The sequence below is a fragment of the Eschrichtius robustus genome, chromosome 10 (assembly GCF_028021215.1).
Source record: "Eschrichtius robustus isolate mEscRob2 chromosome 10, mEscRob2.pri, whole genome shotgun sequence".
Classification (NCBI taxonomy): domain Eukaryota; kingdom Metazoa; phylum Chordata; class Mammalia; order Artiodactyla; family Eschrichtiidae; genus Eschrichtius; species Eschrichtius robustus.
In genome coordinates, this window is record NC_090833.1 from 83,027,971 (window position 1) to 83,040,204 (window position 12,234).

General features: G+C 41.9%; 1 pseudogene; it reads right to left on the minus strand.

Moving 5' to 3' along the window:
* Positions 1 to 337: 337 nt before the first annotated feature.
* Positions 338 to 648, minus strand: LOC137770670 (ATP synthase subunit g, mitochondrial pseudogene; annotated as a pseudogene).
* Between the last annotated feature and the right edge of the window lie 11,586 nt (positions 649 to 12,234).

Below are 12,234 nucleotides of genomic sequence, written 5' to 3' on the forward strand. Positions count from 1 at the left end.
CCAAATAAATATATAAATAAATATTTAAAAATATATGTATGTTTCAAACCATCAAATTAAAATGTTATCCCCATATATACACGTACCACAATGTTACGTTTGCACATATCCTTTCCAATTTCAGGCTAAGCAAAGACATACATTTAGAGCTGTATTAATGTATCAAAGCAAAAGACAACCCAACTTAGTACCAAGAAATATTGTGACCGTCCATGTAGCGTTTGATAGAGAAAACACTGATTTTGACATCATTTTAATCAGGTAGCAGTCTGGTCACACATGGTCCAAGGACACTCAAATAATAAAGCAAATATAATCACATGTTAAAGTTTGGTCTTCAAACACTATAGCCAGCAATGCCACACTTGCCTATGATCTTGCCAACATAAAATCACATTCACACCTCAGTGGCCACCAAACCATTCAGCAGAGCTTCCTCAACTGTGAGCTGTTTGAAGCTACTAGTTTGAGCACTAATGACTATTTCTTAAAACCTCTGAATAGGAGTAGGGATCTCAGCAGGGTTGGAGGAACCAGCTCAACACTGACTTAGTGCCAAAATGTGGCCAGTCAAGGCTTCATGTAAGTCACAGCAGCACTGACCAGGGCTTGAGCCTTCTCTGTGAGGTTATGAACAAATAGGGCCATGGTTCTATGACAGAAAAATCTCACCCAGAACTAGAGGGCCACCACTTTCTCTGTGACAGTAGTGAAGGAAGGGAGGATGGGGGAAAAGACAAAGAAGTGGTGTTAATGTGGAAGCATGTCCACATTTTGAATAAAGAAATAAACAAGATCACCTGCAGGAAATAAGGAGACCTGAATAAAAGGGAATTTTACATATATAGAATAGTCTTATAAAAGTTATAATTAGTAAAGATGCAGGGGACTTCCCTGGTGGCACAGTGGTTAAGAATTTGCCTGCCAGTGCAGGGGCCACGGGTTCGAGCCCTGGTCCGGGAAGATCCATGGAGCAACTAAGCTCGTGCGCCACAACTACTGAGCCTGCGCTCTAGAGCCCGCAAGCCACAATTACTGAGCCCGCGTGCCACAACTACTGAAACCCACGCACCTAGAGCCTGTGCTCTGCAATGAGAAGCCCACGCCGCAACTAAGAGTAGCCCCTGCTCGCTGCAACTAGAGAAAGCTCGCGTGCAGCAACGAAGACCCAATGCAGCCAAAAATAAATAAATAATTATTAATTTAAAAAAAAAAGAAGAGATGCAGGAGTTCTTTTCTTAATTTAGCAAAGCAGGTGGTTTGCAGCATCATGACACAATGGAAAGAACATTAGCTTTGGGGCCGCAAAGACCTGAGTTTGTGTCCTGGCTTTACTCTGTTTTAACAAGTTACCAAACTATTCTTTCTCAATTTCTTCACGGTAAAATGGGGACAACAGTACCTATTTTGTCAGATAGTTATGCAGATTCAGTGATAGGACATGTCAGTTAATTTCAGTTCCAACAAACATTTATTAATCTCCTATTGTGCACCTAGTACTCCACTAGGTGTGTATCTTGGAGGAGTTTGAAGTCTAGGGGGGAATTCATTTCTCCTTCATTCTCTTTTGGGACCAAAAAAAATCAACTTTTGCAGAATTTGAGGGGACTTGCTAGTTACTTCCCTGTGTGCTTTTAAATACTAGATGAGATGCCACCTGCAGGTGTTTTTCCAGTCTTCCTGGATTTAGCCACTAATGCTGGATGAGCCACTTCTCCAAGGCACTGTCCCTGCTTTTATGACCTCTTGCCCTCTGGACAGTGGGCTTGGCAAAGCGAACCCTTTGCAGCTGCCAATCATGAGGCATGAGTGGCCTTGGACTACTGACCCCTTCAATGGTGATTCAGCCTGTCTCATTCTTATCTCTGTAATAAGCGTGATGTGTATTTTTTTCCTGTCTCCTTTTTGTTATTGTTGTTAGCAGCTAAATCTATGGTTGTTTGGCTTCCAAATAGCATCCTGGTGGGAAATGGTTCCAGACCGAGGACCTGAGAACAACTGACCACAATCGTGAACAGTAATGAAATCCATCCATTTGTAATCTCTGTTACTTTTAGGGAGAATAAGTAAAGACATGCGTCCTTGATTAGGTAGATTGGAATTAATTGTAATGATTGGGCTTGGAGTGCGAGTCCAGAGAAATATTAAATTCTAACAGAAGTGCTTTGGCAAAAGGATTATAAATTAAAGGTTTAATATGCGTACTCTAGTTGCTTAAGTGATTGTAACATCGTTTAAGCATTTAATGATAGTAAAATTGTTCCAGTGTCCTCTGTGATTTGTGATGAGGATCAGAACATCTAGATCAGAACTGAAGCTCATCACCAAGGAAAGGACAACACATTCTGACCAATACCTGGATTGTGTAATAGACATCTTTCCCTTCTTTAGTTCTTTTCCAATGTGGCAGAGCATTTATAACCTTATGTTGGATCAGTAAGGATTAGGTTGGCTCCATTTCTAGGACCATGTAAATACCAACCTTTCAAAGTTGGCAATAGGAAGTTCATAGATGTATCTTTTTCATATACGTGGCCTCTCAGATCTCTCAGGCAGGCCAATTTGTTTTCCACAGGACTGATCTATTTTCCTAGTTGTCAGCCTTGTATGAGAATTATTGCTGTGTCATGGGCATCAATAGAGTGTTCCAGCTGACCTTTATTAGGCCTTTGAGGAAAGATGGAAAACAACAACAACAAAAAACGATTGGCAAGTGCCAAGGTACTATCAGAGATTAACAACAATTTTCTCTGGACATTTTGTGATTCTGTTAAAATAAAAACAGACGAGAAATTACCGTGTTTTGAGTGAGATAATGCACCAAAGGCACTCACTCAACACAGAGCCAGGACTCAATAAGTGCAAGCTCTTATTACCATTATTTGGAATGAATGTCACCTATTTCCCCCTCTTTTTCCCACTCTCACAAACATCTTTTACTCTGAACCTCAGTGGTATGAAGGTAAACAACATTCATTCTCTTTGCTGAGAACAGGCTGTCCTGTTGTTGAAGGTGATAGAACAGTCAGCAGCCCTGGAAGCCCTATTCCAGATTCCAGGTAATTTTGCTGGGTCAGGCCAGCCTTGCAAACTGGCAGCTATCTGGAAGATTGGGGTCATGTTCTGCATTGGCCTGCCCTGGGAAATTGCTACACACAGCCAACAATCTTCTCTGGCATTAAGAAGTCAAGAGTAACACTTAACAACATTCCTTTAAACAATGAACTCATAAGCCAGAACCTAAATGCTGCACTAACAAGGGAGCCAGCTTTTGGATAGTCAAAGGCATTTTGTCAAAAGCATCATTATTCCGGCCAAGCTAGGGCTGCTACATATATGGTTCTGTTCAGCTCAGCTCACCTTGTAGATAGGAGAGAATTTGGAACTTTTGTAGTTACTAAATCAACTCTTATTTCAATGCAGATAGCTCCTTGTTCTAAATAAGGTCCTTTATATTATTGTGCTGCAGACTTGGCATTTCTAACTGCCTGATGGACATTTCCACTTGGATTTCCAGGTGTTGACACCTATTCCCAACATCCTTATTTCTATCTATGCTCTCACCAATATTGAGAGACTAGGTATGTAATGGTTAAGAGTGAGGGCTTGGGAGGCTGACTGCCTGGGTTCAATTCCCTGCTGTGCTGCTTACTAGGTGTGTGGCCTTGGCCAAATTATTTGACTTTTTTGATGCCTTAATTACCTCATCTGTATAATTGGGATAATAATAACACATTCCTCATCAAATTGTTGGAAGCATTGGGTTAAAGTGCTTAGACCAGTGCCTGGCACATAGTCAGTGTTTGTATCAGTTTGGGTGTGTTACGTTGCAAATAACAGAACGGCAGTTAATGGTATGGTAGGCCAAAAAACATATTTAATTATGTTTCATAACTAGAATTCTAGAGGTGGGTAGTTCTAGGTTTGGTGCAGCAGTTCAGTGGTGCCACCAAAGACCCCACTTCTTCCTACCTTCCCCTCTGCCATCTTTAGCATGCTGGCTTTTCATCTCCATGGTTATCACATTGTGGTCACCAGGTGTTGCAAGTCCAGGTGTCACATCTGCATTCAAGGAAAGAAGAAGGGAGAAGGGCAGGGTCAGCATCCACTGTCCCTTTCATCAGGAAAATAACAGCTTTCCCAGGAGCCTCACAAAGGACTTATCCCTACATCTGATTGCCAAGAATAAGTCAGAGGTCCACCCTTGTCTGTGAAAGAGGCCAGGAAAGAGACCATCTAGTTTCTAGCCTCTGTAATGAGAGATGAGCGCAAAAGAAGAGGGTTGGGCGTGGTTGTTGAGGTAGCCTGGCCATAGTGACCGCCGCAGTGATTATTACATGTTAGCTGTTATTGTTATTATTATTGAAGTTCCTTAAGTTAGAAATATTGAAGTTATTTTTCATTCTTCTTCTTCTTCTCTAGCAAACACTCAGTCACCAAGTTTGGTGATTCCTCCTGCTTAGTGCTTTCCATGTCCATCCCTTCCTTTCCCTTTATGCTATTCCTAGTGTTTCTGGTTTTTATTATCTCAAGAGTAGAGAAATGCAGCAGCTTTCGTTCTGTATCTTTGATCTCCAGTTTCTCTGTGCTCTGCTCCATCTTGCACTCTGCTAGATGAATCTTCATCGGATACTTCTATCATGACATCTTCTTGCTTCAAACCCCTCCATCCCTCCCTATTGTCTACAATACTGATTCTTAACCTTCATTGTGCATTAGAATTACCTGGGACGCTTGTTAAAAATCAGATGTCTCTTGAAAAGCAGATGCTGAGTTTACAAATAATATATCCTCAAAGCACTCACAGTATAATGGGAAAGGCAAGAAAGATAATGATAATCGAGGGTATTGTCATTTATTTTCTATGCCACTCATTTGGCCTATTAAGTGTACTGCTTTACGTAAGATCCAGTATTAGTTATCTTTTCATGTCTACAAGTCTTAGCTCTTCCAGTAGACCAGAAATTCCTTGAAGGCAGAGATTATATAATACAACTTTGATGTTCTCATTAGTCCTAAATATTCAACAAAACATATGTTGAAGAATCAGTGGCATTCATACAAAATATTTAGTGGGTACTTAATAAATGTTGGCCAGATCCAACAAAAATATTGGAAAACCTCAGAGACATAAGACACAGGGTAAAGAAATCCTCTGTCAGATTAGATATATAGTTTTGAGCAACAGAGCCACATCTGTCTGAGAAATGGCTACAATGTAATAATGGTGCAGCTAGACCTTGCATGATTCAAGCGGAAAGCTGCAGTGTAGATTTGCCATAAATGCAAAACTTCAAGGGGGTGAAAGGGCATCAGTAATCAGTAATTCTATCACTAATAGTATTAGTTTGATTATTGTGAAAGCTACCATCATTACATACTGTTTTTTTTTCAAGGTACTCATGATACACGCTGGAGGTAAGCTGCTTTCAGTAGCAAAATGTATTGTGAATTAAATATAGAAGAAAAAAGTGTTCAATTAATCATTCATTTGTTCAATTAATCAACCAATAATTAAAAAATACCTGATCTGTCCCAGGGCATTTATTTATTTATTTATTTTTAAAAGGAACAAACACTCTTTATTTATTTATTTATTTAATAAATTTATTTATTTTATTTTATTTATTTTTAGCTGCGTTGGGTCTTCATTGCTGCATGCGGGCTTTCTCTAGTTGCAGTGAGCGGGGGCTACTCTTCGTTGCAGTGCGCAGGCTTCTCATTGCGGTGGCTTCTCTTTGTTGCAGAGTGTGGGCTCTAGGCACGTGGACTTCAGTAGTTGTGGCGTGCGGGCTCAGTAGTTGTGGCTCACGGGCTCTAGAGCGCAGGCTCAGTAGTTGTGGCACATGGGCTTAGTTGCTTCGCGGCATGTGGGATCTTCCCAGACTAGGGATCTAACCTGTGTCCCCTGCACTGGCAGGCAGATTCTTTTTTTTTTTTTAAATTAATTAATTAATTAATGTTTGGCTGTGTTGGGTCTTCATTGCTGTGCGTGGGTTTTCTCTAGTTGTGGCGAGCGGGGGATACTCTGTTGCGGTGTGTGGGCTTCTCATGTTGAGGAGCACGGGCTCTAGGCATGAGGGCTCTAGGGCACAGGCTCAGGCTCAGTAGTTGGGGCGCACGGGCTTAGTTGCTCCACAGCATGTGGGATCTTCCCAGACCAGGGCTCGAACCTGTGTCCCCTGCATTGGCAGGTGATTCTTAACCACTGAACCACCAGGAAAGCCCGGTAGGCAGATTCTTAACCACTGTACCACCAGGGAAATCCCTGTCCCAGGTTATTTAATGATGGATAGGACTCAGTCTCTCAAGGAACTTTGGTGTCCAGTAAGACAAAAAAGCATGCAAACAAGTTCAATAGATAATTTAAGGTGCGACCATAGCGTACAGTGTGGGAAACAGGGCAGGAGGGCAGGGTCTATTCTGTGTGGAGATATGAGGACAGAATCGAGTTATCTTCCCCAAAGTTATCTTCTGTCTCACCTTCCACAGTACTGCTAGAGTTATTACTTTTCTCACGTGTGGTCTCACTTTCTTACCAGCTAGTAAATTGTAAAATTAACATCTAAGGAGTTGATAACATCTTTGCTTCTTTGCACTTATTAGACTGGAAACAACCTCGGAAATCATCGTCTGACCCAGCCTTTATAAACAAAGTGGACACCTGTTCTCTCTTGTTCCACCCACCCCAATCTTCTAACCTCATTCACTGAATGTGAGAGACTAAGGTGATCAAGTGTCCTGGTGTGCCCAGGAATGGGGGGTGTCCTACTGCTAAGACCAGGACAGTCCCAGGTAAACTGGGATGAGTCGATCACCCAAGGATGAAGTAGAAAGATATAGAATTAATCGACCTGGGTTAAATGCTAGGTTAAATTCTTACTATGGGCAAACCTCTTAATGTTGATGGCTGCTTTATGCCACCAGACATAAGTGTGTGTCTGGAATCCAAGGCAGCCCCCAGCCTGTGCAAATTCAGAACGAGCATTCCACCATAGCCTACTGGGTTTGTCTTGTCCACTGGCTGGGCCAAGTCAACATGAGCATATGCTTACAGTAAATATTTGACATAACTTTCTTAGAATTTCCCATTATCACAGATTCTTATGGTCTAGTAATAAAATTGCATTAGGCAAAAATAGAATATATTTAACAACTTTTAGATCAACTTCCTCATTTTTATTGGCTTGATGAGGCTGGTTCCAGTTGTCTGAGAGTTGGGTATGAATCCTAGCTTTGCCACTTACTAGCTGTGTGACTCTGAATAAGGGCTTAATTTTTCTCATCTGAACATATAAGTTTCATTGTAACGATTAAATGCGTAAATATGAGTGTTAGTCATGCAACGGAGCCTATTTTTTTCTTCCAGTTTTGTTGAAATATAATTGACATAAGTTTGTGTAAGCATAGTGATTTGACTTACGTACATCATGAAATGATTTCACAAGTTTAGTGAACATCCATCTTCTCATATAGATACAAAATTAAAGAAATAGAAAAAACTTTTTTCCTTGTGATGAGAACTCTTAGGATTTACATTTTTAACAACTTTCATATATTACATACAGCAGTGTTAATTATATTTATCATGTTGCACATTATATCCCTAATACTTATTTATCTTATATCTGGAAGTTTGTACCTTTTGACTGCCTTCACCCAGTTCCCTCTCCCCTAACCCCCTGCCACTGGTAACCACAAATCTGATCTTTTTTTCAATGAGTTTGTTTGTTTTTGAAGTATAATTGACCTACAACACTATGTTAGCTCCTGTTACACAACATAGTGATTCAATATTTCTATACATTTCAAAATGATCACCACAATAAGTCTAGTTACATCAGTTACCATAAAAATATATTACATAGTTATGACTGTATTCCCCACACTGTACTGTTTCATACCCGTGACTCATTTATTTTGCAACTGGAAGTTTGGACCTCTTAATCTCCCTCACCTATTTCTTTCCTCTCCCCACTCCTCTTCCCTCTGGCAACCACCTATTTGTTCTCTGTATCTATATCTGTTTCTGTTTTGTTATGTTTGTTCATTTGTTTTTTTAGATTCCACATGTAAGTGAAATCATATAGTATTTGTCTTTCTAAACAGAGATTATTTTTATTCAAAACTTTTCAAATGAGGAAACTGAACCATGAGAGGGAAGCACCTTGCCCAAGGTCACATAACTAGCAAAGCATAGCAAACCATCAGGACTGAGCCCCCAGTGGCCCAACCTCCTGGCCCATCCTCTTAATTGCTGCTCTTTCTCTACTGCCTCCTGGCAGAGGGGCCTGTGGCCTGGGGAGATGGTAGTGAGACAAGAGGGGAGGGGGCAGGTTGCAACCTTTAAAAGAATGACATAGACATAGGACATGACAAAAACTGGCTAGAACCAACTAGGTCCAAGGTGGTGGAAGATTTGACTTCCAGTGGACCTTGAACCTCATTATACGCTCATTGTAATACATTAGCATGCTAAATGACACACCCACCAGCACCATGACAGTTCTGAGACCAACCATAAAAAGTCCAAAAGTGGACGGTGGCCCAATTCCTGGAAATCCCTGCCCCTTCCCTGAAATAGTTGGAATAATCCTCCCACTCGTTAGCCTATGAAATTACCCAGCGCATAAAAACTAACCACCCCATATTTCAGGGCCTCTCTCCTTCTGAGATGGCCCACATTCTGAAGGTGGAGTGTGTCTCTCTCTAAATAAATCCACTTCTTACCTATCACTTTGTTTCTCACTGAATTCTTTCTGTGACGAGACATCAAGAACCTGAGCTTCATTAAGTCCTGAGACCAGGTTTGTGATCTCAATGAAAAGACCATGGGGTTCAAGTCCCAGCCTGGGTTCTGGCTGGGGTTCAAGTCCTAGCCTGTGGGTTCAAGTCCCAATCGGGGTTCTGGCTGGGCTTGAATCCCGGCCCGTGGGTTCAAGTCTCATCTGAGTTGCACGGTTTCAGCAGGACCTCAAACGGAAGTGGATGCATCTGCAAGACTAGATCCTGGATACTGAGGCCCTGAGAATCTAGTGTCCCAAGCCTAGCATGGCAGCTGCCTGTCTTTGAGAAGCTAGACCTGGAGATAGAAACAATGACCACAATGGACTGAAGGTGAGGACTGTTCATGTTGTGATTCTTGGGTGACTTAAAGAAAGGAAAGGAATCTAGGATCAGTTGAGATTGAATATTCTAGTACAGGGTTCTCATTTAAATTGAATTAGAGAAAATAAGGAAATTGATGTTGTCTTTACACCTGAGTTTGTCATTATAATGTCATTCCAACTACACAGAGAGAAAGAGCCTGGAGGATAAACAAAATAGGTTTTTTCTTTTCTTTCTCTTCTTTTTTCTTTGGAGGAGGTTGGAGGTTGGATTTTGGCTCTCATGTTTTAACTTTATATACTTACTTATTTTTGTTTTAGTTTTAATGTGCTGTTATGGGCTGAATTGTGTCTTTTGCACCCCCCAAATTCATATTTTGAAGTCCTAACACTCAGTACCTCAAAATGTGACTGTATTTGGAGATAGGCCTTTAAAGAGGTAATTAAATTAATGAGGTCATAGAGATGGGCCCTAGTCCAGTATGACCGATGTCCTTTAAGAAGAGGAAAGTAGGACACAGACACACAGAGGAAAGACCACGTGAAGACACAGGGAGAAGATGTCCTCAGAAGAGGCCTCAGAAGAAACCAACTCTGCTGACACTTTGATCTTGAACTTCTAGCCTCTGGAATTGTGAGAAAATAAATTTCTGTTGTTTAAACCACCCAGTCTGTGGTACTTTGTTATGGCAGCCTGAGCTGACTAATTCATGGGTGTTGTCTTAAGTTGGGCTTCCTCAGATGCATATGGGTATTTATGTACCAATAGTTTATCTAGGAAGTGATCCCAGGAAGCTCCAAAAGAGCGAGGGGACATGAGAGGGAAAGGAAGGAAACCAACCCAGAGCTGATGGGGACAACCAGGGCGCAGTCCTGCTGTGGCCCTCTGAAGACCACGCAGAGCACACCTCAGATTGTCCCACCTGGGGGCTTGAGCAGGCTGGGTTATTCACTCTCCATCTCCCATTTGTCTGGGGGGAGTGGTTGGCTTACATCCTCCAGCTCAGTCTCACCCTGTGCAGTGGTGAGCTCACTCCTGAAGCCAGGGAAAGCTGGAGGGCAGAGGGCTAGAGGAGCTTGCAGTAAGAAACCACAGGTGTGCGTGCAATAGTGAGTAAGTGGTTTATTTGCTTTTGCAATAAGAACAATGAAGCTTTAAAAAAATGGGAAACAGATTGTATTACTGGGAGCAGTTTTATTTACCTTTAACACTATAACAAAATGAATGCCAGATTCAGACTCTGGAATTTGGCCTAGAAAGAACAGTTGCCTTCGCCAGGCAGGGTGTGAGATGTGATACGGTACATATGCTTTCAGTGCCCCGTGGCCTCCTGCATCAGGCCCACAGTGCCAGCCTCACTGTCATTCCCAAGTTCCCAGGAATTGTGCTTTGTTGGTGCTAAAGGCCTTTGGGGCTCCTTTCAATCAGTGACATATTGATTAAAATAAGAAGTGAGACTCCTTTCTCTCTTAAGCTGGATGAGCGTGAATAGCAAAATTTATTTTCCTTTTATCAAAACTAAAACAGAACTCTCAGTGTCCTGGGTCATCTAAAGACAAGTGCCTGCTTATCCTTTCCTATTGCTCAATGATATAGTAATTATTCAGTACCTCCTCCCCCTACCCTGCCCCCGCTGTGCCATGAGGACCAGAATAGATAATTCAGATAAAGTTCTCAGCAAGGGGCGTGGCTAGTAACTGCAAACATCAAAGCCAATTGATAATATTGGTAATTTGTATATTTATTTCATGTAACCAGAAATCTCTGGTTAAATAAACTTTGTCCCCAGCTGCGTTTCACATGTGAGTGGGCCAGGATTGCGACTGTGGATCTTTTGTCCTCTGGCTTAAGTATCTCTAGGTTGAATTGGTGGGAAGTTTTTAGTTAAAATAAAATGTCCTAAGAGAGGTGGGGGCTGGCCTTGGAGGAATAGAAGAGAGGAGAGGGGAGGGGAGGGGAGGGGAGGAGAGGGGAGGAGAGGAGAGGAGAGGAGAGGAGAGGAGAGGAGAGGAGAGGAGAGGAGAGGAGAGGAGAGGAGAGGAGAGGAGAGGAGAGGAGAGGGGAGGGGTTGGAATCAAGCCCTGGGAGAAACAGGAGCCAGATTCCAAGCCAAGGGCTGCGGGTGTTCCTGGGAGCTCCCTCCTTGCACCAGTCTCCCCAAGTCCCCCTCCCACACTCTCTGCTGGTCATTGCCAGTGACTTTGACAGACTGGTGGGACAAGTATAAATGACTAATGACATAAGAAAAGTTGCTTGGCCTCATTATAAGCCAAAAAATGGGAATTAAAACAACAGTTAGATCATTGACTATGGGTCTTAAATAGGGGAGGGATACGGTTAGAAAACTTTCTAAATGAATGGTCCTTGACTAGAGTCCTTATTTTAATGCAGCATGTAATTCTCTGGATAAATCTCAGAATGAGATTTCAGACTTTTAAAAAACACCCAAATAACAACATTATACGGACAGAAAGACGTGTTTCGGTAACAAAAAAGAACATAGTATACAGTACTGAAAAGCCCAGTGCCTGACATCAGATACACCTTCCACAGATATTAGCTATGATTATGATTATTGCCACCTAATAAGCATCTTTCCAATCCAGTGCCTCACTCTGCACTGCTCAGAATTCTGTTGCATGGGAGGGTAATGAGTGATGGAGACTCTATAGGGATTTGGTGGGGAGAAGGGATTGAAGTCAAGCTCACAATGCACACTCACATCAAGTGACTCCTGTTGCCCCTTGGACACGTCTGCTCCCCCAAATCCCTTTTCTCTGTCTCTCTCTCTCTCTCCCCTTCCTTTATGCAAGCCTAGCTTTGCTGTCTCCTGCCTTAGGAGGCATGTAATGTGTCATGTAATGTGAAGGCCACAAAAATGGACCTGAAATCCTTATAGTCTAGTAGAGGAGATATAAATTGATCTGATATAAATTATAATTTATAATGAATAAATTTTGTTTGTTAATTAATTAATTAATTAGAACATAAGATGTTGATTACCGTGATATACCAGCGGTACAAACAACAGGAGTTCAAAGGAGGGGAGGCATCCTAGGGGAGTAGCCTTAAAGGATGAATTAGATTTTGACTGAGAACAGTGGGAATGGGTATTCGTGCTGGAAG